The sequence below is a fragment of the Ostrinia nubilalis genome, chromosome 5, assembly GCF_963855985.1.
Source record: "Ostrinia nubilalis chromosome 5, ilOstNubi1.1, whole genome shotgun sequence".
NCBI lineage: Eukaryota > Metazoa > Arthropoda > Insecta > Lepidoptera > Crambidae > Ostrinia > Ostrinia nubilalis.
Window position 1 is genome coordinate 9,273,788 of NC_087092.1, and position 25,562 is coordinate 9,299,349.

A 25,562-nucleotide genomic window follows, 5' to 3' on the forward strand; every position below is an offset into this window, starting at 1 on the left:
ACTCTACATACGAATCACGATAACATCGTGACAAACAAGTGTATGGTGAATAAGTAATTAAACGCTTTAATAGGTTAATTAGCACCAATTAATTTATAATTACTCATACAATATTGATAAACCGTAGATGCACAATTTCTCTACTGAAAAGCCTTTAAGTTGTAAATTTAGGTGTCTAAATTACCTGGAAAATATTTTTTTTAACTACGAAATTATATTTAATTGGCTATAAATGATAAGATCAGAAATTATAAGCATTAAGTGGATTAATAAAATTATAATTAATAGACCAATAAAAGTCTAAAAAAACTTAATAGTGTTTTACAATGTATTTGTTAAGGTACACATAATTAGCATTCAATTAATCAAGCAATGGGTGAAGTTCAGTGCATTTGTGGTCCAACCAGTCGTGTGGCCAGGCAGGACAGGTCTAGTGTATGTAATCATGAAAACGGCACTGACCGCGCGGCCGCTCGCAGTTACCGATCCGTAGCGGATCTCCATCGTAACATTACGCGAGTAATTTAAAAAACATTACCGCGTACACTAGTAAAGTGTTACAGCTTCTAACGTAAAGGGCAAACACCTACAGAAATATGTTATACATCATATTACTGACATATATTACGTGCGCTCTTCTTCCGGCTATATCTAGGGTTTAAGTGGTTGTTTCTTCAACTTATCATACTTATACCGAGCTTAGAAAACCTCGTCAAATTAAAATACTTTTTTTATATTTGTGACTTTTGTGAGTTTAATTTCATTAAGTATTAATTTCATTTTCTTTCGCTCCATTAGTTGATAAATAGTGCCTATACGCCCTTACATGTTTTATTTCCTAATAAGAAATATAGCCTTAATATACCTACATAATACATAGATAGAAACGTTGCTTAAGCAGTATTGAAGTATGCGATAACAATTATAATGTTACAGTGACAACGTGACTCAGACCATCATTACTATTCTACATGGGCACCACATCTACAGTAGGACTTGTACCTACCGTTGATACTAGATTCGTTCCAAGCTAAGATCAGCTTATTATCATCATAGTAGCATTAATTTATCAGTCATCAAGTACGCAACATAAACAAGTAGGTACTTGCAAGTAAGGTTAAGATGTAATGGAATAAATGGGCAATAAAAGGTGTAGTTTTGTTAAGATAATAAGTATTTGTCGCGCCAACCAACCCAACAGGTTAACGCGGTCGGACTTGGCGACCAGAGCGTTTCTGTATAAAGTCACCACTACGACAAAGGCGAAGGTTACAGCCCGAGGTCAGATAACTGTGTGAGAGGTATACTAGTAAGTTTACGGTGTCTGTGTTAGCCTAAACTTAAGTTAAAACGTGACTCGAAAGCCTTCCTTGTTTTATTATTAATAAGGTAGAGGCGCTATCAGATGATTTGATACTATTAATTATTAGATACATACTCGTACATAGTATGTACATAGTAAGTATGTACGAGTACTTTTACTGTAAGACACACTTATTATCGCCAGGAAATGATTTCTTCCAGAATACAAGCGACCAAGCCTACGTTTGACCATCTAGCATAGAAATATTTACCTAATTGCTTTCTTGAACCAAATAAACAATTTTTCTTTCTTTCTTTCTAAATTGCAGACGTATATATTCAGTCTTATGTAATATATCCTCAGTGCATGACTAATATTATTATACATACTAACTTTCATTCATACGATTGGGAAGAAACTGGTTTATGTCAATGCGTCACTTAACACTTAATTATGATGTGAGTGATTGACAGACAACGCACACCCTAAGCCTGTAGTCTCTTGAAAAAAATATTAAAAGAAAAAAAGCTTTGAGCAAATCCCTAGTTGGCGCTATACCGAGGGGTTTTTAATTTAAATTCCCGTTTTCCACCAAGGCGAAGTGGAGCAGAGCAGAGAAGTGTAGGGCCGTCAATTTTTTCTATAAAATTTGACAGCGGGGCAATGTAATCTGATAGGTTATTAAAACACTTATCTGCTCCGCTCCGCTTTGGTGGAAACCGGGCCTAACTAAACGAAAAACTTAGGCTTAAAATATACTTTTTGTACAGGCGAAGTCGCTAAGTACACTCCGGCACAGACATAAACCCTGGGCTACCACAAGTCTGAGAATTAGCATAACTTTACAAAACACCTCATTGAATATTGATGAAAACAATTACCGTAGGTTCTGTTCAAACAAATACTACTTAGGTACTTATTGCAGTGTCTTACACTTGGAAATGCATTCAATTGCTTGCAGTTCTTGGTCACTTAATGTAATCTGTTCGTTATTATTACGTTTCCCTGTGTGATGAACGAATAATCTAAAATTGTACTGCTGCGTATGAGAAAATCTACGTCGCTCTGAACTGGTCCATCGTTATTCCCGAAGCATTTACGAGTGTAATCTCTACAGAGCAAAGCCCGCTGGAATGCAACTAAGTACTCCGCGTAAAAAACTTTTGACTAATCCAACCTTCAATTATAATAAAACTTAAAAACTTTATTGGCTTTTAGGATTTGTCACAGTCTTCGATTCGGTACATAACTCCATTAAGGACTAGATCGGATACTAAAACTGGTTTGGACAACACGGAATCTTAACTGTGATATCCCTATCTAATGAGAAATATAATTTCAAACTTCGGAGAAAACAATAAGTTTTGTTTTTTATTTTACAATTAATAGCCAGAAGCTTAACTTTCTTCAGAATAATTTCGTTGTGGACCAGTGACAGTGTAAGCCCCTAAGACAAAGTTGGCCTTCAGTGATTGGATTTTTAAGCGGTCAAGCTCTAGATCCAGGCTATAACATATAAGATTTGTAGCAGTAGGTAATGAGAGGAGGGAATATAGACCTGTGTTAGAAACCTGAGGTGCTTAAATAAAGTCTGATTATCAGAATGGTGTCACATCTGATCATCAAGAGTCTTAAGGCTAGACGATGTCTGTTAATTTTAGATTTGATAAGACACTAATTACGCAAGATTTAAGGTCAAACAATATTAAACTTCATTGTCTTCCATATTGCAATAGGTTAGCTAACCTTGACATGTGAGACATGAATATTTGAGACATTCTGACATACAAACAGCGCGAGTTGCTAATGAATGAATAATTTTTGTATTGAAAACAGTTGTTAGTCATCGGCAAGGGCAAATCTTAATGGAAAATTATGAACTTGTATCAAAATTATGAACACAAGCAGTTATGATGACCTTTGAGGAACCGGTCTACTAAGAAAGTGAAGTGAAAGAAGATAAATTACCAGTCAAGTCCAATGTAATTGTGCACTCTCATCATAATACGCCATACGCCACTGGCGATCAATCTTACGTCACAATCGAAGTTATAAATCGGCATGTAAGAAGTTCGCGTGTACGAATGTGGTGCCACGGCGAGCATAAATGCGTCCGCGCGTCCGAGCGCGTTGCTTGCGCCACGCCATTCACTTTCACGCGCGTCGCCGACGCCGCACTCGCTCGGTGCCACAGCTCGCACGGAAAGTAGGCTGCGAACAATGCCTCCATGCCAGTTTTCTCTCTTGAGAAACGATTCCCTATTAATGATTGTGTACGGTGTCTTATCAGCATCCCGCATACCGACTTAAACAAAACGGTTGTGTGCAGACACAAAACTTAAACGACGGTACCGTGCAGCAATCAATGATGAGAGGTGGCTATGCGGTCAATACCAATTAAAAACTTTGAAACAACATTCGCTATGACGAGCAAATAATGCATTTTGTCTACAATTCTACATTAATAAAAGAAATATTCTCAGACAATTTTCCGGAAAATCCAATTGTACAAAAACATTACAATCTTCCTTAAGTTGTAGCTTCTGATAAGTCTATATTATACAATAAGAGATACTTTAAAGTTTATACGCAAATGTGAATTTTAAGCATAGGTACCTAATAACAACAACCTATTATTGGAGCAAGCAACGTCGAATACAAAGACTATTATTATATACTGGTCGAATAATTTATGAACTTTTTCATAAAATAGTCGCAATTTCAACAATATTTTGTATGATGTTAATAACTTAATCTTATGAATATTCACTCATCACCGTGAAAAGGCCATTATTCGTCCTTGGAACTTGGAAGCGCTGTGCTGACCGGTTCGAAGGTGTGATCAGAAAAACCGACCTTAAAAGAATGCAATACTTCATTGCTTATTTTAAGAGACTAGGTTCTACCCACAATATCATTACTCGCGTGGATTTCGATCTGTCACATAAAATCTTAAACTCTCTCACACAAACACGTTAATTTTCTACATATACAGTAGGCGCGCGAGTTCATGTCCATCGGGGCCTTACTTACTTACTTATTTACTTATACTTATACTTACTTATAAGTTGCAAAAAATATGGAATAAGTAGATAAGGTTGACCTACTTAATTGGTAATAATTATCGATATCGACATTAGCATAATTAGTTAGGTAACAGCACTACCTACCGCATTCCTCAGGATGGACATGAACTCGCGCGCCAACTGTACCTACATTTTCATCTCCTATTTTACTTTTCATGTTTCTGCAGAAAAGATGGCCTACTTTTAGTTTTCTAATCTATTCCTGTAAAAAACTTTACAAATATTGGTTCAATAGTTCAGGCGAAGAAACTTATCAAAGAGACCAAATTACTTTCGCTAATATTGCAAATAAATCACATACACTGTGTTAGGTAAATGGGTATATGAACCGACACTAGCCCATGTTTTAACATGGGCATATAAATGGTATGGTGAAGTCAGAAAATTGATATCTTCATTTTAATTATTTTAATTTTCATACAAAATAAATTTAATAAAATCTGAATTTTATGAAAATTAAAATAATTAAAATGAAGATATCAAATTTCTGACTTCACCAGACCATTTATATGCCCATGTTAACATGGGCTAGTGTCGGCTCATATACCCATTTACCTAACACGCTGTATAGTGAAGTGTATTGATATTTTCTTAGGGAGTGACTACTACCACAGAATAATAATAAGTCTACGTATAATGTGGTCAAATCAATAACTTAAACGGTGAATGTTCTTGTAACAGCCATAGTTAAGCACAAAATTGCGATGTTTATCGACAGTAATCGTTCAAAGTGGTAAGCGTATCATTGTGAACGGTAACAGTAGTAACTCTAGCGGTACAGTTCAACTGTTTCAAAATGAATTGTGGCATTAAAACACCTGGTACCTGACCACTGCACTCTACAAGTATGATTTTTACCAACTACACTCGCGAGCAAAAGTATGGAATCACCCGAGCGATCGTAAGAACTAAATGGCTAATAGAAGATAAATAAAAATAATACCATTTTAAAGGTAATATTATATACTTTAAATTGATACCATAGATACATGCATAGTCATGCCCACCTTACCTAAGTATGTTTAGCATCATAAGCGGCATTAAACCTCCAATCTAATAGCACTTGAACAACTACACTACACTTGTAAGTAGGTACCTAACTAGTTTTTAATCCACAACCTAGATACCATACTTGGAGCAGCACACAACTTTGAAAAATGCATTATTTTACATTTTTATCAATGGATAAAAATGTACGAATTACGTAATTTGATACTTTTTTATTACTAATCAGATTAATTATTTTTGTTATTATGAAAAATCGAGACCCGGTTTGTACACTTAAACCTACTCATGACTTTTACTATGAAGAGTTTTCTCATTAATTTCTAGTTCCATAAATAAGTACGTGAATATTATAAATCAATAGCAATCCTATTTAATTCACTTTAAGTAACAAATTCCATTTCTGCATAAGTTAACACTGTATTTTTACAGCTGCTTAAAAGTAAATAAAATAACTTATATTTAACAATTTGAAAATTATCACTTAATCAAGTATAAGTTATATTTATTTCCTACAGACACAAAAATGGTTTGTCTGTTGATTAGTATCACGTCTCAGGAATGTTCGACGTGAGGTCTTGCATCACTTGAATATAATTACTTACCGCCACTATTAATGCTGCACTTATAACAATTTTCTTTTCCTGCACTATTGAAAGTGCAATTTACTGAATGCATTCGTTTCTAACTGTTAAATAATTAACAACAAGTAACCCAAATTTGCAATAAATTACTACAAACTGTCATATCATTTTTATTTATGTTTGTTAATCTATTATTATTACCTAATACCGTTATTCTTATAATAATATTTATTTGTTTGATGTTTGACTCATAATAATGATTTTTGAAAAAGCGATTATTTGATTGAATTCTCTTACTGTGGAAAGAAATAGAATATTTTATTTGACACACAATGCCATATAAATAAAAATAACACTTACAATAACGTAAAACAAATGTAGTGCCAAAAAAGCTCCCCATTCAACTTTTGTCAGGAGTTTAAGATAACATTTCGAATAAATAGGTTCAAAACGGCATAACTTTAACGTAATAGGTGCTTATCTTATAATCTAGTAGATCTACTAAGACATGCGGTATACCGTCCCATAATTATCTTCTATGGTTGAATTAACTTAAACAAAACAAAAACAATTTGGAATGCGACTACGGTAAAACGGTCCTCATTAACGGTACCGACACAAATGAATGATTTTAAAGTTTTCGTAATACAAGATCATTTCGAGAAAGATAACAATCAGAGTAAAAATATTCGTACAACTGTAACGGTACCATGTGAGGGCTCTGCCAGCTCTACTAATACCGGCTCTACTAATTGACGTAAACAGAATAGTTTTAAAATCTTCTACCAAAAATTTTAACTAATGATGTAGATTTGTTTATTTTTTAAAAGAGTTATTGGATGGCCGTGACGAATATTTAGTATTTTATCTCCGAACGACTACCAAAGTTTGTCGGTCGATTCTTTGGGAATTTCATGTAATGGTAATTTGAAACTGTGGATGCGTTCAGTTGAAGGCATTGTCCGGTCCGGCGTGACGGGACATCGTGCATATACCGATAGGATCTATAAAGGAGAGAGGCTTTATTGCGCACGGCCGGACCGCTGTAGAGTTCCGGTGTCGCCGACGACCGGCGCTCGCGAGGGGAATATACAAACAGACACGACGACCATTGTTCGCTTCGCACAGGCCCGCGACTCGCTTCTCAATAGCCACTTATACACGTACCTATACTCTACTCTCCTCGTCTTTATGATTCATCGAATACACGTACCAAAGGCGAAACCTTGAAATATTTTCTCCGCTTTTGAATTTAATGAGCACTCAAAGTCAATTACACGTTTACTTATAACTTCAGCAAACTTTTTTTGTCTTATTATCTAGTTGCTTATCATGTGATTTATGTTACTTTTATTTTATATTTAGTTCTAATGTGTCTTACCTACACACACAAAAAACAGTATTCAATCCCCTTTTTTGCGTTAGGATCGCTTGTTTTTTGTTTGATATCGGGTAGGTCAACAACTTTGGGTTGTCCCTATCGTAAATTTTCATAGTAAATTAGTATTTACGGGTTCGTTTAAGAATTTCAATGTTCGTTCCCGGGGTTTGCATTTATTTATTGCTTTACATTTCTTGAACCGAAAAAACTGGTCAATCGGCTATTTCTTAAAGCTGATTAATTTTACTTCTATTGATTCAAGTAATCAATTAATTCATAGAGTTCGCTTTAAAATGAGTGCAATTCACATTAAAGAGGTGCTTTGTCGTCAGTCACAGGTAGCTCTATAGTTATTAACTTAAGTTTTAAATTAAAAGCCGATCGCAGGCGTACCTAGTGTTGAAAATGACTAAAGTGGCTGAATTTGACTGACCGTCATTTACGGTCAAATTGGTCAAAAACTGTCAAAACGGTCATTTTCGGTCAATTTGATTTCAGTAATACCTAGTTTAGTACATTTTTAAGTTTTTTCTTAGATTTTGCGGTCGTTAAAAGTCTACAACATCTTAATTAAAATAAAAAGGTGCTTTGTAATGATTTATTATAGTTAAACATTTTACAGTGTGTCTACAACTTCTGAATTGAAACATTAAGTGTTTTGTAATGATTTATTGTGCTCTTTTTCTTTCCCTACGCAATGACCCCGCACCCCGCTCACGTGCAATAAGTAAAGGTGAAATGGCAATGTCGCATCGCCGTGCACGTCAACTTTGAAGACGACTTATTCTCTCATAATATAATACAAAATAACGTTCCTTCATTTAAAATTGCATATAAGTTGAATACCTAAATAAATTATTCGATGGTATGGTATTACAATAATATTTGACTTTAATTGACTGAATTTGACAGTAAATAACCGGTCATTTATGATTTTTGACCATCGTGACCGGTCAAATTCAGACAATTTACATCTCTACGCTACACACTATTTTAAAATCCGCATTATTGCATGTCCCATACACACTGCATTTTGTCATTAGGTATCTGTGAAAATACATAAACAAAACTTGAATTAATTTATTGACGTCCGCCGCACGCAAATGACTCTAAAGCACGCAGCCCTTGCGCTAGCTCTACCTTCGTCAGATGCTTAAAAACAGTGACTGATTATGGGAATTCAGATCATCAGGCAATTTTTTTCCAAATTGTACCTTTATAAAGCACATAATAACAAACAACCCACAGTGTTTATGATGATGTGTTTTCGTCTGTGGAATATCTCGAAGTTTTATTTGACTGCAACCCAAACCTAAAAATTCTGTATTACTGCAACAGCCGTGCCGGCGCATTCGAAAGTCATTTCACACAAGTGCATAGAAACCAGTTTTGTAGGTGCGGTCGAAATCTACGGTTGCGGTCTGCTGTCGGCTCCCAAATTACCCCTTTTTAAAAAGAATGGAGAAACATTCTTTTGACAGCTCACAAAATGTATGACAACTAGTCTGACTGCTCGGGATAATGCCATGCTATGATTGTGATGTACAGACGACGACACATCCAGCTTTGCAGTTAAAACAAGTGCTATTTCACACGAAAATACAGTCTGATATGCACATAACAATTTAACTGTCAAAGTATTATTACCTAACACTTCGAAGTTATGATAGGTTGACAAACAATTTCTTATTGGATTTTGAATGCAATTTCTCTCAGTATCATATTCGTATGACGTAAAGGAACATATTTTTGTTATCATATTTCTTTCTCAAGCATTATGTAGAACTAATAAGTTTTCTCATCCTATTTTATTGTCTTACCTACTTACTTTAATTATAACCATTAAAACTCTTTTTTTTTTAGTGCATAACTGCGTTGTGTGATACTTTGAAGATATCAAGTTGGAAATAATGAGTAACTATCATGAGGAAGAACAAATTGTAATGACTATGTAGAAAAATATATTATTTCGAAGTTAGAAGTTAACATATCACAATATTGTTATTTATGATAACGAATTTAAAATTTAAACATCTGTTTTTTTGACTCTATTGAAAGACCATTGTTCTTTATTAATTCTACGTCTGTAAATTATACAGCTCAGTCTTGCTGAGATTTTTGCATAAAACGTAAGAGATTCATAGTAGAAGATAAATACAAAACTATATCAACAATATAGAAAATAGTTTCGTTTCATAGATAAACTTTAACAAACATAGGTACTAAATTGAGGTCTGAAAATCAGCGTCATGTGGTTTATGCACTTGACACAAGCTGAGACGGGGACCTTTTTGCTGTGCAACACCGCCTAAGAATTTTTTTTTTACTGATTTGTAATTTTGACTTTTTGTTTTATGTATGTATGTATTTCCATGTGGCAACAAAATAAACGTGTTTCTATTCTATTCTACTATGCCTACCTGTAGGTAGATTAATCATTGAAACTCTAGTAGATGTTTTTACAATAATCTAGCAAATAGCAATTGGTGTAAGCAAGGAAATGTAATATGTTTGAGTATATTTTCTCACAGGGTCTTGAGAGGTGATGCGTGAGAGCCTGGAATGGATGGCATTATATTGATATTACGGAATGACATAACGGGCCGGCGTCGCCGGTCCGGCCCCGCGACAGGTGCGGTAGCGCCATCTGCGCCATAATGGGGCGTACCATACCTGTTTCCAACTCTATAACGTCATAGGTGCAAGCCATTACGTCACGTTTTTTCACTACACGTTTTATCTTTTGATAATAAAAGTAACAGATAAGTCGGAAGCTTAAGTAATTAATACATATTAGTGTTTTCCTACTCTACAATCAGATTAGATAGTATTTTGAACAATACAAGCTACTGAAAGGTTAAACATTTTACTTTCATTGATGGCTATTAAATTCATTCACGTCTCTGACAATTTACTTAGCAATAACAATTCAAATACTAGCTGCTGGGGACCATTCTTTGTATCCATGTATGGATAATTAATTTATACCTAATTAAAACAGTACAGACATAGCATTAAGATGCCGTGCGAATTGAGTATAAATTCTCAACATGGAAAAGAATAGCATCTATTTCGAAATGTTAGAAAAACCGTCTTGGTCCGTTGTTGATTACAACCGACCGCTTTGTGGGAACAGATAGCGAAGAACAAAGAGGCCTTGGAGCAGCAGACGTTTGTGTAAAGCGCCACGCACGGGTGGAGCCGACTACTCATGCTGAGCCTTTGTTTAACTCGCTACATGTGTTTATTGACAAAAACTGCCTGGCGCAAGACAGCACACAACTAACTAAACGGTGGTTTAGAAAGCGCTCGCCAGCGATTATAGTTAGTTCTGTAAAAGTTACAACACTAGCCATCAGATTTGCATAAGTATTTGCAGTCGTACGTTGCAGATAGGAGATGTTACCAACCAAATATGAATTCTAAGTCTTATTATTTACTGATTCGACGAAAAATACCTCTTTCATACTGAAAATTACTTCCTTCTAATTAAAATCCACGACATCATAGATTTCTGTACGTTATCCGATTCTAAGAACGTGCATATTTTCCGGCTTCAAATTGCACAAAAACTTCAGAATTTTAATAGAGGTCATCCATTTGTAATTAATAAAATTCCGCATTCAGCTACCTTATCTAGATTTTAACGCATCGATTCTTTTATTACTCATTCCGTTTTTTACTATCATTTGTTTTTGAGTCATAGTTGTAGTCTAATGTAGAGCCAATAAAATCGATAGAAGATTAAGTTTAAAAAGTTAAAAAGCTTTTTAAATTGGTATCAATATTGAAAAGGGTTTATTTCTAGTAAGTGATAGAGCTTGAATTAAGAATTTGATAAATGTCAAATTCAAATCTGTTTTAGTTCTTAGCAAAGTTTCATTTTAATTTATCATTACTTGGTGAGTTGGTTGGTTGTATATTTTAATACTAAAAACAGAAGTCGAAAAGTAATATACTCCCTAGATAATACATTTTCTGCCTCTACTATTATTACATTTTCAAAATAATACAATCCAAAAAAAGCCCTTTCGCTACACCAGCTACGAGTAAAGTATGATATAATAGAGTGCTAGTACGAGTATTTCCTATTTAAAATGAGGATTATGCAACCAGACATGCACATGCAAGGAATATATTTGTTACAACTGTATGACTTAACTGATTTTAACATGACGCACTCACGAGCCAAGGCTGGCCATATCTGGCTACATTTAACTGTCACAATTCCACACATTTACTGTTACGTTTTAAATACATATCTGCACGAATGCCACAAGTAGATCGGATAATGTGTTCATGCAGTTTTAGTATCCATTCAGCAGAGCGTTGAATACCGCTGCATTTTACTGAATAAATAAGTCATTTCTTCTATTAATTTATTGGTATTTCTTATTTAACGTTTTCTAGTGTATTATCCCAAACAATATATTATACAGTTGGTACAATTTGTATTTAGTTATTTGTAGAAAAATAAGAATTGAAGATGATTTTACTACTTATTTTATAGCATGATTTTCTTTTGGAAACATAATGAAAACTATCTGGCTGATCACGTCAACCTGTCATTCTCTTTTTCCCTATTGGAAGTTTTACCCCAATGTTTGAATGTTTCCGGGAAACTGTTCCACTTTTCCTCTGACTTCGACGACAATTTTTCAAACTAATAGTTTGCTGAATAATTATGTTGCATTCTCGAATTTTGCGCATAGCAACACAATTTGTATTCAGTTTAAAGTGCTTATTTATGTCAGAACTAAATTAAATACGAACTGATAATATTTAATTCTCATTATTTTCAATAAATTCCCAACCCTGAATTCATAAATAAAATGTATCACTGTGTTGCGTAATTTCCGTTAGGTCATTAAAATGAAGTCGATATTACTTTCGACGACTAACTCGAGCAGCTTTACAAGTTGAGAGCACTTATCTCCATCTACGAGAATGACGCAATGGTAAGATCGGAGCTTTATTAGCCACTCACTCAATAATGATCATTCGATATTTAGTGGTGTAAGCTTTATAAAATTTTAATTACTTACGTACTATGTGTTTCTATAAATCACCCAGTAATATACTGTTGCAATATTTTACTTTCTTGAAACGATTGATTGTTTCCTTGTTGGAGTATTACTTTTTATTCTATTCGTTATTAATAAAAGTTTTAGTTAGTGGTTTTGTACCTGCACTGCAATCCACTAGAATACAGAAGAGCAAAACTTTAACAATTAAGATTTATAGTAGGTATTATGAATCCGACATCATTAGTATTTTTAGCAAAGCGAGTAATTTTTATGAATTGGTCTTTCTTGCTTCAGAAACCCGTTGTAAATGAGTTACTAATTTCAGCAATGTTAGATTTTGTGGTGAGTATGTATTTTCCTACAATAATTACAAAAAATAAAAAGTAATTTAAAAATCTGGTGATTTCGAGCAGGAGAAATTCAATAACATTCAACAGCATTGACGTAATTTAGGTATGGTTACACAATCACGCTCTTAAAACAATTTCGCTAAAATGTATATTTATCATAAAGAACGTTTATAGATATCCTTATGTTGTATTGAATGAAAAACCATAACGATGATATGAATTGACCGATGACAATGACCTGCATTTTACAACTGAGTTGTAGGAGAAAATTCTAACCGCACCGTAGTGGAAAAAACACTTTGCGTAATGGTTTCCAGCTCGGTTAGAACAAGCTTGAAAGACCTGATTACGAGTAGGATGATATTGCGAGATACAATACTCCATTTGACATGGGTCAAACACCGTTTGCTGTTAAATAGATGTCTAACAACGAAATTGTTATCGCCAGTAGAGTAAAGGCACTATCTCGCTATTTACAAATAGCTACCAAAGAAAGACTATTAAAACACTAGCTCTCGTGTCTTGCTGAGTACACTGACATACATTTTAGCAGCAACAAATTAGCAGCGATATCATCGACCGCCTGAACGTGCAGTGTCCGCCTCCTGCCGCCTCGCAGGAACCTTGCGCCCGCGCCGCCCACTAGCCGCGGAATTAGGACTCTCGCTAGAGACAAGCTTCGCATCGCTATTTAAATAAATTAAAGGTCATGAGGCCGTTTTACTAATTTTATCGATTCTTGTTCTTAGGTTGAATACATTTACAATCAAATGGGGACGGTCTGATTGATATTTATTCGTTCTTTTGAAACATGCTGAAGGTATTGTGAGATGTCCTAAGATATGATTTATAGTAGAGACATCTACCTAATTAATGATATAATCTTACATTAAAATTACTTTGAAAAAACTCATAGTGTTGAGGATATTTTAATTATTATTATTAAGAATACGAACAAGGCTAGACAACATTTACAAAGGCCAACATAAAAACTTGTTTCTTCTTCTGATTTTTATATTTTCACAACAATCTGAAAAACCTGTTCAATTATCCTTGATCGACGGTTATGTACCTACGTGAAATTGTTACCCACTTATGATTTGCGCTATTTTTTCTCAGTCTGCTACGAATTTAGCAGTTTCTACTATCGGGAGTTGTGCGTTTTTGCTTGTTGCGATAGGTAAGATGCATTTTAAACCTAGCGGTTCTCCACAAAAGAACGTGGCAACTTGCATCATTGCATCACATGTCGCAATCACTGACCGCCGGATGCAGCTAAGGAAAAACCAGCTTTTCCATCCCAATATGGAGATGTTGTTACGTAAACGTGCATCGGGTGAAACTCTGCCTAGTTTTGTAATTCTATTGCTAATCCTAGACACTCACGTTTCGTTTTTTATGTCCTTGTTATGTAATTCAGTTGTTTTTGATCAGGTGGCAAGTCAGTTGCCACAGCGTTTAATGAACAGTGTTTAATGGCCAGGCTGAACGATATTGGCCGTTAATATTAAGGTCAATCGATATTATCAAAAAACATAAATCTGTTTAGTGCTATTGTATAGGTAATTAAATCAGTGAGAGGCTGCAGAGCACGTTCAAAATACTCTACGTAAAGTTAATAAGGTTAAATACTCGTAGATCAAAACGTTATAATTTCGTGATAATGATTGAACATTGTATTGGATTCATTAATTATAAAAATATATTGTACATGCAATGCAGTTTAAATATGATTGTTAGTAGAAATCTAGTGTGAGCGTCTCGGTACTAAGCGCAAAAAACGCACACAGACGCATCGCATGTGCCATAAATTCCTCTTAGTTTCCCTGACTAAGACTTCGACTATCGCGGGGAGATCCAGCGAGATGGCCTATCTTGGCTCTCTATCTAGACTATAATGCGTTTATACTTAGGGTGCAATTGTAGACCTCTACAAATTCTAATTGGAATCACATAGTGAAATGTTCGTAATTTAAGTGAGTACTAACAGAGTTTCAGTTGGTTATTATAGCAATATCCATTGTTATGCTTCACAATCATTACAAGAAGTTTCAATTAGTTTACTTAAATCTAATAAGAGTGTTATTACGAAAGAAAGTTTCAAGGAACATTTGCATTAAGATTATCGAAACAGACCCCGTAAATGGTTAATTTTGTATACAATTAAGTTTACCGATATCTGCAAATAATATCCGCAATGAGTGTTATTGGAACAAGATCAGATAGAGAATGTATTGAGAGAATGCGAGCGCGGCCGCGGGGTCGCGTCGAGCAGAGTTGCGACACGGCCCCGAGCGCAGGGCACTGGAAGCGGTCCCAACCTTGAGATCATCGGTGAGTGCGGGACCGGTGGTGTACGGGGCTCATTCCTCCCGGTAGAAGCGATCCGCCTTCCCTCGCTGGCAGGCGAACAGCCGTTAGAACTCCGTGGAACTCGCCACACACCGCGACAGTGGTACTTTGTAGCGATACACTTTCGTTTGTACGGCTAAAATCACACCATCACTCAACACTGCATCAACACTCCAAGGATCGGAGCGGACCGTTCGCTAACGGCACGACACGACAGTTGAAGTAGCGACAGCGATGGTCGTCGGACGCGCGACCGAGTTGTTGGTCGGACAATGACTGAGGGCGCGCGAGCAGGCTGCGGCGCGCGCGCAGGCTGCGCCGCCCGCGCCCCGCCCCCCGCCGCCCGCGCCCGCTATCGCAGCCTCGCCCTCGAGCGCGTTTCCCAGTGGCCGAGCTTTTGCCAGCCCTGCTCTACACTTAAGCACTAAAATTGCAACGGCGATAAAACCAACTCGAAACCTGTTCTCAAAGTTATCGGACGAATGCGAATTCCTGCAGGAGATCATAATTTCGATTTCGGGAGAGGCGTACATTTTTACCCGGACTTTATGGCCGCCGCAACAGGCTCGATACTCGTATGTTTATGTAGATAATGTCAACATTCGGAACAAATTGAGACATGAAAAAATGTGTAAAGCTTCTGTGAAGCTATTAGCATCCTCTCGGCGGGCGCGGCGGGTCGGACTCAATAAGCGCTCTTCGTTTTTTTCTCATCACCAATTACATCTATTTTTATAGGTCCATTGAAAAACACAATCGCAGTAATGGCTCAACAATTCGATTGTGTGTGGCGAGTACGCCTCTAAAGATATTCAATTCAAAGCTCAGCGATAAAGATGAAATTGAATACAAAATAACACACGTTGCTATTCAGTGCTGCATTTAATATAAATTGTTTGTATCCTATGGGTGTAATGTAGAGCTAACATTCCTAACCCTAGATAATGATCACTTCCTTTAGGCTCGCTTAGGCGTGTGTGTATGATTATAACAACCGCAAAAGTTTCAATAAATTATTGCGGGTATAATGACCCTCCTCGCGTCTTCCCATTTGGTGATGATTACGTACTTTGCAGAAACTTAATTCATTGATTCCCTGCAATCAGTGGATTAATTTTGTGCGCACGGTCCGTTCGGTTATTGTTAGTGATTACTATTTATGACTAAACCACAACGATTTCGCTAGCTGATTACTTAATGAGATAAAAACTCTGTAAGTGCCGGTGCAATTTAACTGTTGAGAGTAAGTAAGTATTATTATAGTCGTACTGCAGTAGTTTGAAAATGAGTAAAGCGGCTGAATTTGACTGACCGTCATTTACGGTCAAATTGGTCAAAAACGGTCAAAAACAAGTCATAAACTGTCAAAAACGGTCAGTTTTGGTCAATTTGATTTCAGTAATAGTTTAGATCTTTTTTAGTTTTTTCTTAGATTTTGTGATTGATAAAAGTCTACAACATCTTAATTGAAATAAAAAACGCGATTTGTAATGATTTAATAGAAAAACATTTTACAGTGAGTCTACAACTTCTAAATTGAAACTATAAGTGTTTTGTAATGATTTATTGTGCTCTCTTTCCCTACTCAATTTATTACAAATTAACGTTCCTTCATTTAAAATTGCATATAAATTGGGTACCTAAATAAATAAATTAATCGGTGGTAGTACAGTAATATTGAGTCAAATTGACTGAATTTCACTGTTTTTGACCGGTCATTTATGGTATTTGACCATCGTGACCGGTCAGATTCAGTCAATTTACATCTCTATTACTGCAGTAACTTATGCAAATTCATTGTGACTTGAAGCGATAATAAGGCGTTAGAAATGAGATGGATAATGCATGCGCGGTGTCCTCTTCAGCCGCCCCATTTAATAGACATCAACGCGCTCGCTCCCGTGAATAAAAATATTTTAAACTTGTAATTATCTTCATTTTTATAAATTGAAAATAAGGTGGTATAACGGTGCCGATACTTTTATATAACTTTTTTCAAACCGATGTAATTACTCATAATAAGTCTGATACTCGTATTATAACGCTACTTGCGCGGAATATTGTTTTAATACAAAAATGCTTTGAACATTTATAATTTTAATTTATTCGTAAATTAAGCAAGTTACTTGGTATGAAATAAGAAAACACAGCGCCTTTAGCGTGAATTACATACCTTATTAGGAAACTTATTCGGTAAAAATAATTGGTAACTCAATGAAGTCGAAATCTTAGTCTGTTTTTTCCGTTGTAATGTAGGCAATTTTAGGCTCAGTTTTATTGTACATATTATTATGTTGCATGATATAAAAATATGCACTATGAAGCTGAAACTACATATGTAATACCGCATATCAAACTTAGTCACATTACGTTTAATATTGTTAGAGGATTTTAAAATTATAAATAACTTGAAAAAATCGAACTGCCTCAGGCGGGAATTGAACCCACGTGGTGGCACGTGATTTTCAAATTAGTTTGAGATGCAACTCTTAACGCTAAAAAAGAATTAAATAACCATTGTTAGAGGATGCTTAACTGTTCACATTTTGTTTTTTCTGCATTGTAGGTACTCTGAAGCTATCACTAGTTACAGATGTAAAACATAAAAAAACGTTCATTCTTCTGAAGTATGTACTTGTAGAATATGTACGATTTTACAAAAATATACAGTGGTTATCTCAGTGAGCTGGGACGACAAAATCCAGCCGGTATTAGGAACCGATCTCTTCCAGAAGACCTGAGCAGTCATCTGAAACAAAAGAAGGAAGTGATAAATAATATTACAGCAACGTTTATAATAATTAAAAAATACAATGGCCCAGAATGCAGGTTCGCCAAGCTCACATCGGCTCACGCGCCGCGGCCACAGCGCCTGCTCACCCGTCATTTCCTACTGGATTGCTGCAATCCACATAATTATTTCAAAACCTGATAGCCCTAGCCACCTTAAGTACTTCTTTACAACCCATCCAGTCATAAAATACCGCGTCTTCATACAACCGATTACACCATAAACCAGATGTAGGTATAGACCGACCACGCCCATAGACTAAATCTGCAATCAATAAGCAATAAATAGTACCGACTTGGCCATGACTTTAGTTCTACATATGTGTAGGTAATAAATAATTTAACATTTTTTGCAAAATAATATCAGTCTATGTTCCGATATTTTTTCAAAATCTTTAGTTCAATAAAGACGATTAACGCGGACCTTAACTGAATACAGATTATGTGAATTTTATAGCGTCCACGGCCGACTGTGTCCAGCTGCCGCGAGTGAACCGTTCTTATTTCTAATTCCCAACGGTCTGAATGGTAGTTGTTTTCCTCCGTGGCCCGGCGCGTAGCGGTGACCGGCTAACGGTCGCGGTACTCACACTCGGAGGGCTCCCTCGTACTTGCACCGAAACTTGAGAATACTCCGCACTCCGCAGTCTGCCGCCATTATCATAGTAGACTAAGAGCTATTGAACGCCAGACCTACGTCATTTTATAAAAGCTGAAAGTTTGTCAGCGTATAGTATTTTCCCCAACAGCCAGACAGTTTTGACAGTTCCAACTCTTTGCCAGACAGTTTTTTTAGGGTAGCTCCCAAAGCCACCATGACCCATACTTCATAATTCACCAACATTATATCCTATATTGGGAGCATACGCTGACAAACTTTCAGCTTTTATAAAATGACGTAGGTCTGGCGTTCACTAGCTCTTAGTCTATAGCCCCGCCACTGTCACGGTCAAGCCATCACACAACAAGGCTGCAGCGCATACGTGGCCATAATGTTATTATTATGCCATAACGCAGAACCGACTAGTTAACACACCTATCATTATGTCGAGGATGTTATCGCTGGCCGACGAATTGAAAACCTTATCGTAATAAGAAGCATCGCAACTCAAACAGTTGTCATCGTAATTGCTTTAAAGACTATCATTACATGTAATTGAATTAAAAAAAACTTTAACTTTATGTTTCTAGTAATAGATATGTATTATTTGCTATTCAATGCAACTTAAATTTTAGCTCCAGCAGAAGAGTGTAATGGAGATCTTATTCTTCTTTTGAAAAGACAGATAATACCCTCTGAAAACCCTTTTACTCCATTTTTCATCATTTCTGCGAGAGGTATGGCCGGTCTACTTCCACTTCAACTTGTTACGTTTTGTGGACTACACGCATTACTTTGATCTTCTTCCGAATGACCTAGTTCGACATTTTGTTCCATAACTAAGCATAGAGTATAGCTACCTGAGTTGCTGGGTCAGCTTTACTGTCACAGTTTGTCCCGATTGTAGGTCATGATGAGTAAGTGATAAATGACTTTTGACTAAATCATGAGAAAAATAAATAATTTCAAAGAATTGGCATTCTTTGAAATTATTTTATTTATTTTCAATTTTATTAGTTACCATGGCTGGTAACTAATAAAATTGAACTCTTTGAGGAAAATTCCGCTACATAATAAGTAACATCAAACAGCCAGCTCGTTCCAAAGAAACATCATCAGCATAATAATAAATAAGAATAAATCTAGCGAACAGGCGTGACATCACTGAAAGTCAACTTAGTCTATCCTTGATACGTCGCCGCCAGTTAGTATTAATATTGTTTACGAATAAGAAACAACTTTTACTCGAGGCTCGATTAAGTTTCCATATAAGCAGCGACAGCGAGGGGTATTTCTCGAAGATTTGGCACAGAGGTTGTGGGTGTGATTTCGCCAGTCGAGCGCGACTTTCTCCGTGTGTTGCAAGCGACGACACGAGCGGCATCTGCGAGGAGCAATCATCAGTGTGTGACATTTTAAAACGTCTTTTGCAAAATCGAAACCGCGTGAAGGTTAGCAGAAGATAACATGAAATGAAATGGCATGAAAGTTTTTAAGTGTTTCATTTATAATTAATGTCACTAGTTATAGAATTTTCATCATGATATTGAATATCGCGATCTAATCAAGTCTAATGGGAGTTGAATTCCCCTCAACGGATTTTACGTGGGGCAAACTTTTAGAAATCAATATTGCCTCCAGTTTTAGTTAAGGCATCAGTCATCATGAATCACGCACGATTATATCACAAGATTTCTATCGTGAAAAAGAATCGTTTAGGTAATGTATTTACATTCTGGGAAATGTTAAGGATAATCACAATTTACATATTATTTAGTTGCTTTGCTAGCGATGGAAACGAAGTCGAATTTATTCGGTTTGCTTTACGCCTCTCAGCTAGTTAAATATCACCATCCAAATATCAAGGCAGGCCAGTTCGGAGATGTCGTCCGCCTTTGGAGAATAATAACCGGATTACTAATGATTCTCTCCCCAATCCGGACATTGCGAATAACGATGAATCACATCATTATGGAGAAGACTGTTAAATTAGGAAACTTGTATATTGCTTTTATCCATCACCAGAATTCTAAATGAGGAATAATTCTTACATGGAAACTTCTAAATTAATCACAAGTTGAATTTATGGCGGAGTTAAAGTATGGTTTGAAAAAAACTGAAAGAAATTTATGTCTAACTACTTTTACGAAATCAATTTACTTTTATAGACGCAGGCAATTTATTTGATTCCATTCTGTTATTTGTTATCCAAAAAGAATCTTAATTTTTCTTCGAAAATCTTTTCATAGATTAAATATTTGGTGTTGAAATAAAGTTGCCGTTTAAAACGACAGTAAAGTAAGAGACAAGATACCATTTTGTTTCTTTGATCAAAAGATAAGTCAGCTAAACGATGTTCATGGTCAATACGATTATAGTCACGATTATTGTGTCGTAGAAAAGAATTTGAAAGCGATACACGCTTTCCAAAGGAGTTTCTCATAATTTGGTAACTAATTACATCATCCTGAATTATCCTGGATTGTAGTAGGTGCAGATCGCCTCCAATCTGCGCGGTAATGGTTAACTCGCTTAAGTTACGTTTGGTTCCGCCCAGAGAATCTTACGACACAGCAACCTGAAATTAATTTGTCCCATCGTAGTTGAGTGAGATGTTGTAGAGCCTAACAAAGGGTGTTGCTCAAATGCCATATACATTGCGTAATGTGAACAGAGCAGGGCCGTGGGCTGTCCTCTAGGCCGCGGCGTGGGTGCGGCGAGCGGCAGCCGCGGCGTCAACCGCTGGCGTGGGTAGAACATGAAACTCATTATTACCAGCTCCTGAACTATTACCGGACATTTCAGCTTACCTAATTAATTAATCCAATGAGAGAAGCGTCAACTTTATTATTATTTAAAAGCTCTTTATTTAACGAAAAGCACAATAACCAAATGAATGCATAAAAGTGCCATTTTGTAGAGCATCAAGGAAGTTTTAATACTAGGAAGTAACAGCACACCTACATCTGCTTACATTTGATTACATGTTCAGAGTGGATAACTGCTATATTTAAAAGCTTGCTTATCGGGATAATAACCATGGGTACGTCTGTTAGGTTACGTTACTCAAAGATGTACCCATGACATATTCCATTTGTGGATGTTTAACAGAGATTCACATGAATTTTCTGCTACATGACAAGGAAAATGTTCATAGAAATCAGAACCAAATTGCCACCACTAACCAACAAAGTAAAAAAGGATGTGAATACCTGAAACCTAACATTACGTAAAATACCTACCTTCCTAAAAACATTGCTTTCATGGCACTAAAAAGACCAGTAGCGCAAACAAAGCGGTAAATACGTTGTGGAGAAACAAGTTCAAGTTAGGCTCAAGTCAGGCACTCGTTAATGTGCGTGACACTAAAGAGGAACAAACAAACACTCGCCCAGTCACCCCGCCAGGTACTTCGCGGTAACTACTTAGCTGCTCCGCTCTGCTGACTCCTCGGAAAATATTTCCGAGCGTTCATTATTCCCAGACCTTGCAATTTGTTTCGAAATCTATCTCCGAAATCGAAACGATAAGCCGACTTGGGCTTAACTATTGTTCTTGATACAGTTAATTGCAGTTATCTTGCTTGATGTCGAAGGCGAAGATAACGATACAAGTATTTAAGAAAACAACATTATAATTACGTAGATTTTCATCAGTTTCCAAGTTAGCTTCATCCTTATGGCATGTAAATACCTCAAATCACAGATTTTTACCGGGGATATCCCCCATCATACCTAAACACGAGGCAACACCTAAAATACAATTTTCTTAAATAAGAACCGTCTAGGAATCGAACCATAGCCAGAGCATTCAAAGCAATTCACCAGAATTTTATCGGTCCATCAAATACATTAATGTAAGATTTTATCATTTCTGGAACTTTCATTTCCATTTAACTATTTCATGTCACTGCAATCAGTGGATATTTTAAGAATAGCGGAGAAAATAACATTTAGTTTAATTCCAAAAATACATTGTTAGCCGCCTTACAAAAAAAATACAAAGACAAACGACGATTCAGTAAAGGACTAATGGCAGCCTCTAAGTACACAATAGGCGATAACACGAGAAGTGATGTGAAAAATTCAAAGCGGACAAGTAAAATAAACTTATAATGTATGTATAATGTATTGAATTATTTCGGTCATGGCAACTGGCGCGACTCGCATAGATTTACAAATTCATCAATGAGGTAAGTGTTTGGCAGTAAACAATTGTCTACGAAAATGCGTGAGACCTGAGAGTTTTGTTCTTATTATTATAGTTTTCGAGGCATGAAATAAGGCTGAAATACGTTTGAGTGACTGTTGCTAGGTTCCAAGAAAACTTGCATTCCGTGTAATGGTGGGTCATTCCCGTGGTCGCATGAGAGCTATAAATTATGCAAAGCAAATCGATGAGTATGCTCAACGAGAAAATAAAAAACTACAGGCATTCCGCGACAATTAAATTATATCACCTCAGTACATACGAGTATTTAGCGCCACGTATGCGCCGACATAACTCGAGTGGCATGGAAGGGCACTGCGCGTCACATGCCAATGACATCATGACAGGCCGCTTACTGTTACCTAGTCTCTATACGTGAGCCGAATAAAAAACTTCATAAACTGAATTCATTTCACACTCAACTCCAGGCGTATAACTAAAGAAAGGTACCTACTTAGTTTACTGTGAAAGCAAGAGGTAATTAGTATGAGTATTGGACACCACTAATAAAGTATTATAATCAGGCAAAACTCCCAAAGGAATAGTCCACGGAGGAATATCATTCATTAAGCTTTTCATTTTAAGTTGAATAACAAGCGTAATTATTTGCAAAGAAAATCAATGCCATCCATTTATTTATTCAGCAAATTAAACTTAATGTACTAGACACCTAATAACCGGTTGTTGCGAGTTGGCAATAACACCTACATGAATGTAAAAAAAGGTCGTAAAGTCCACAATTGTTAGCGCCGAGATTGTTCGTACAGTGTTGCAGCAGTTAGTGCTTTTAGTGTTTTCTTTCACAGCACTTTAGGCGAGTAAACGTTTTGGTGCGCGAGTGGGGCGGGGGTGAGTGCGCGGGCGCAGGCGGGTGACACAGCGCTAAAAATAGAGCTCGACTCGGGGCCGAGCTGGCGCCGCGGACCTGTCCCGGCACCCCGTCCCTCGCCGGAGCCCCCATCATCCCACCCGCCATCTTGTGATCCGCAGACCGTGGCGAATAACAACTTGGCTCTAGATGCCGGACGCCAAGGACGTCGCAACGCTCAGCCAGTTTACCGAGCTCATCGGATTTGCTGACAACACATAAAAACCATACCAGAAACTCGTATTCAAAACAAAAGACTGCTGCGGTTCGAATGGTACTTAAACTTTGCAAAAAGTTTTTCTTTTGCAGAGATCTGTCTAACAGGGAGGTCAGATAAACCCGAAGCTCCCAATGCCTTGTTGCCAATTTATATTATGTTTTACCATAGTACTTGTATAGTTACAAACCATTCATTCATTTTTCAGTTATTAATATTTACATAATTATATTAATATGCATATAATGAGAATGAATAAATTTCAGGATTCATCCTCGTTATCTAAAATCTTGATTTTAAAATCTCATTGACAAGCATACTAGCATGCTCAATTTCAATAATCGGTCAATGACGTGCAGATATTCCATTAGCTATTTAACTAATAACGACGCTTATTACACTGTTTGATTCAGCCGCAAGGTCGAGGTAATTTATAAGCAGACGCGCTCATTACTGTAAACTGTAAAAAATAAACAATAGACTGCGACCTGTACGGATACGTGTGTTGAGGATTTACATTTAATTGCATCTCTTAAAATAATTACTTTGGGGTATGTTGTCTGTATAAAGGCATGTTTAAGCAAAATCGACTTCAAATTTTGTGGCATCCAATATTTATCCAATATTATTAAGCTTTCTGCGGAATCGGTTAAAATTAGCAAGCGAAAAAATTTACAACAATTGCGCATTTTCAATCGAAACCTTCGGATTATGAGGGCCGAACGTAACAACATTTTTCAGACCAAAACTGAAATGAATTGATGATTCACAAAGGAAAATTCCTGATAAATTATTCGCGTTAAGTTACACTGCTCTATCATCATCTCCAACTTGCCTTTAGACACGCCTTTTTAATAAGTGTTTGTTTTACTAAACTGTAAGCTTTGTCTATACTTATAATAAATCTGTAGAGAGGTCAATTCTGTACATGAAATATATCTTCAAAATAACTATCAGGGGGTGATTAGTGATCGATACTGATGCCAAAAATGCAATCAGTAAAATTTTTGTCTGTCTGTCTGTCTGTCTGTCTGTCTGTCTGTCCGTCTGTATGTTCCTTATAGAAACAAAAACTATTCGACGGATTTTGACGAAATTTGGTACAATTATTCTTCATACTCCTGGGCAGGTTATAGGATACTTAGGAATTCCTACGGGAACGGGAGTTAGCGGGAAAATCCTTTTGTATGAAAAATCTAAACCGCTTAAGTTAGAAGCTTGAAATTTGGCATGCAGGTACCTTAGTAAACTTAAAGCTTAGTTACAACAGGATATTGCAAAATTCCCACGGGAACGGGAGTTAGCGGGAAAAAACATTTGTATGAAAAAATCTAAACCGCGTAATATAGACGAAAGGGGTAAAACGGGATCCACGCGTACGAAGTCGCGGGCGGCCGCTAGTATTAGTAATATTTTAGCTATGCTAGTCTATCTAAATATGTATAGATCTTCAATAAAGGCAAATGACCAAACTAATAAGTCATTGAATTTACCTCCTAATAAATGTCGTAAAGGACACGGCCTCTCGGTCTTGCAGCACAGGAAGATGATGTCACTGCTTCGACTGGTTTTACTTATTATTCGAGCGGTGTTTTGCACAAAACCAAATACGACGAACTAAGTATTGGCTTATTCAGCAATCAGCAACAACTAATTCAATAATAATATATGAAATGTAGAGGCGAACGTTGATGACATTAAGAAACTAATAAACTACATATTAGGTAATTTATCAATAACAATTTTACATCTTAGACTTGAACATAACTAAATATTTCTTCATTATATG

The 25,562-nt window shown here is 36.3% G+C and overlaps 1 protein-coding gene across 1 annotated transcript in view; it reads right to left on the reverse strand.

Annotated features, from left to right (window-relative positions):
- Nucleotides 1-15,349, reverse strand: part of LOC135071852 (uncharacterized) — a 104,977-nt gene extending 89,628 nt beyond the window's left edge. The window contains exon 1 of the mRNA XM_063965686.1: nt 15,058-15,349. The gene's annotated coding sequence lies outside the window, so the exon portion shown is untranslated. The remainder of the gene's footprint in view (nt 1-15,057) is intronic.
- Between the last annotated feature and the right edge of the window lie 10,213 nt (nt 15,350-25,562).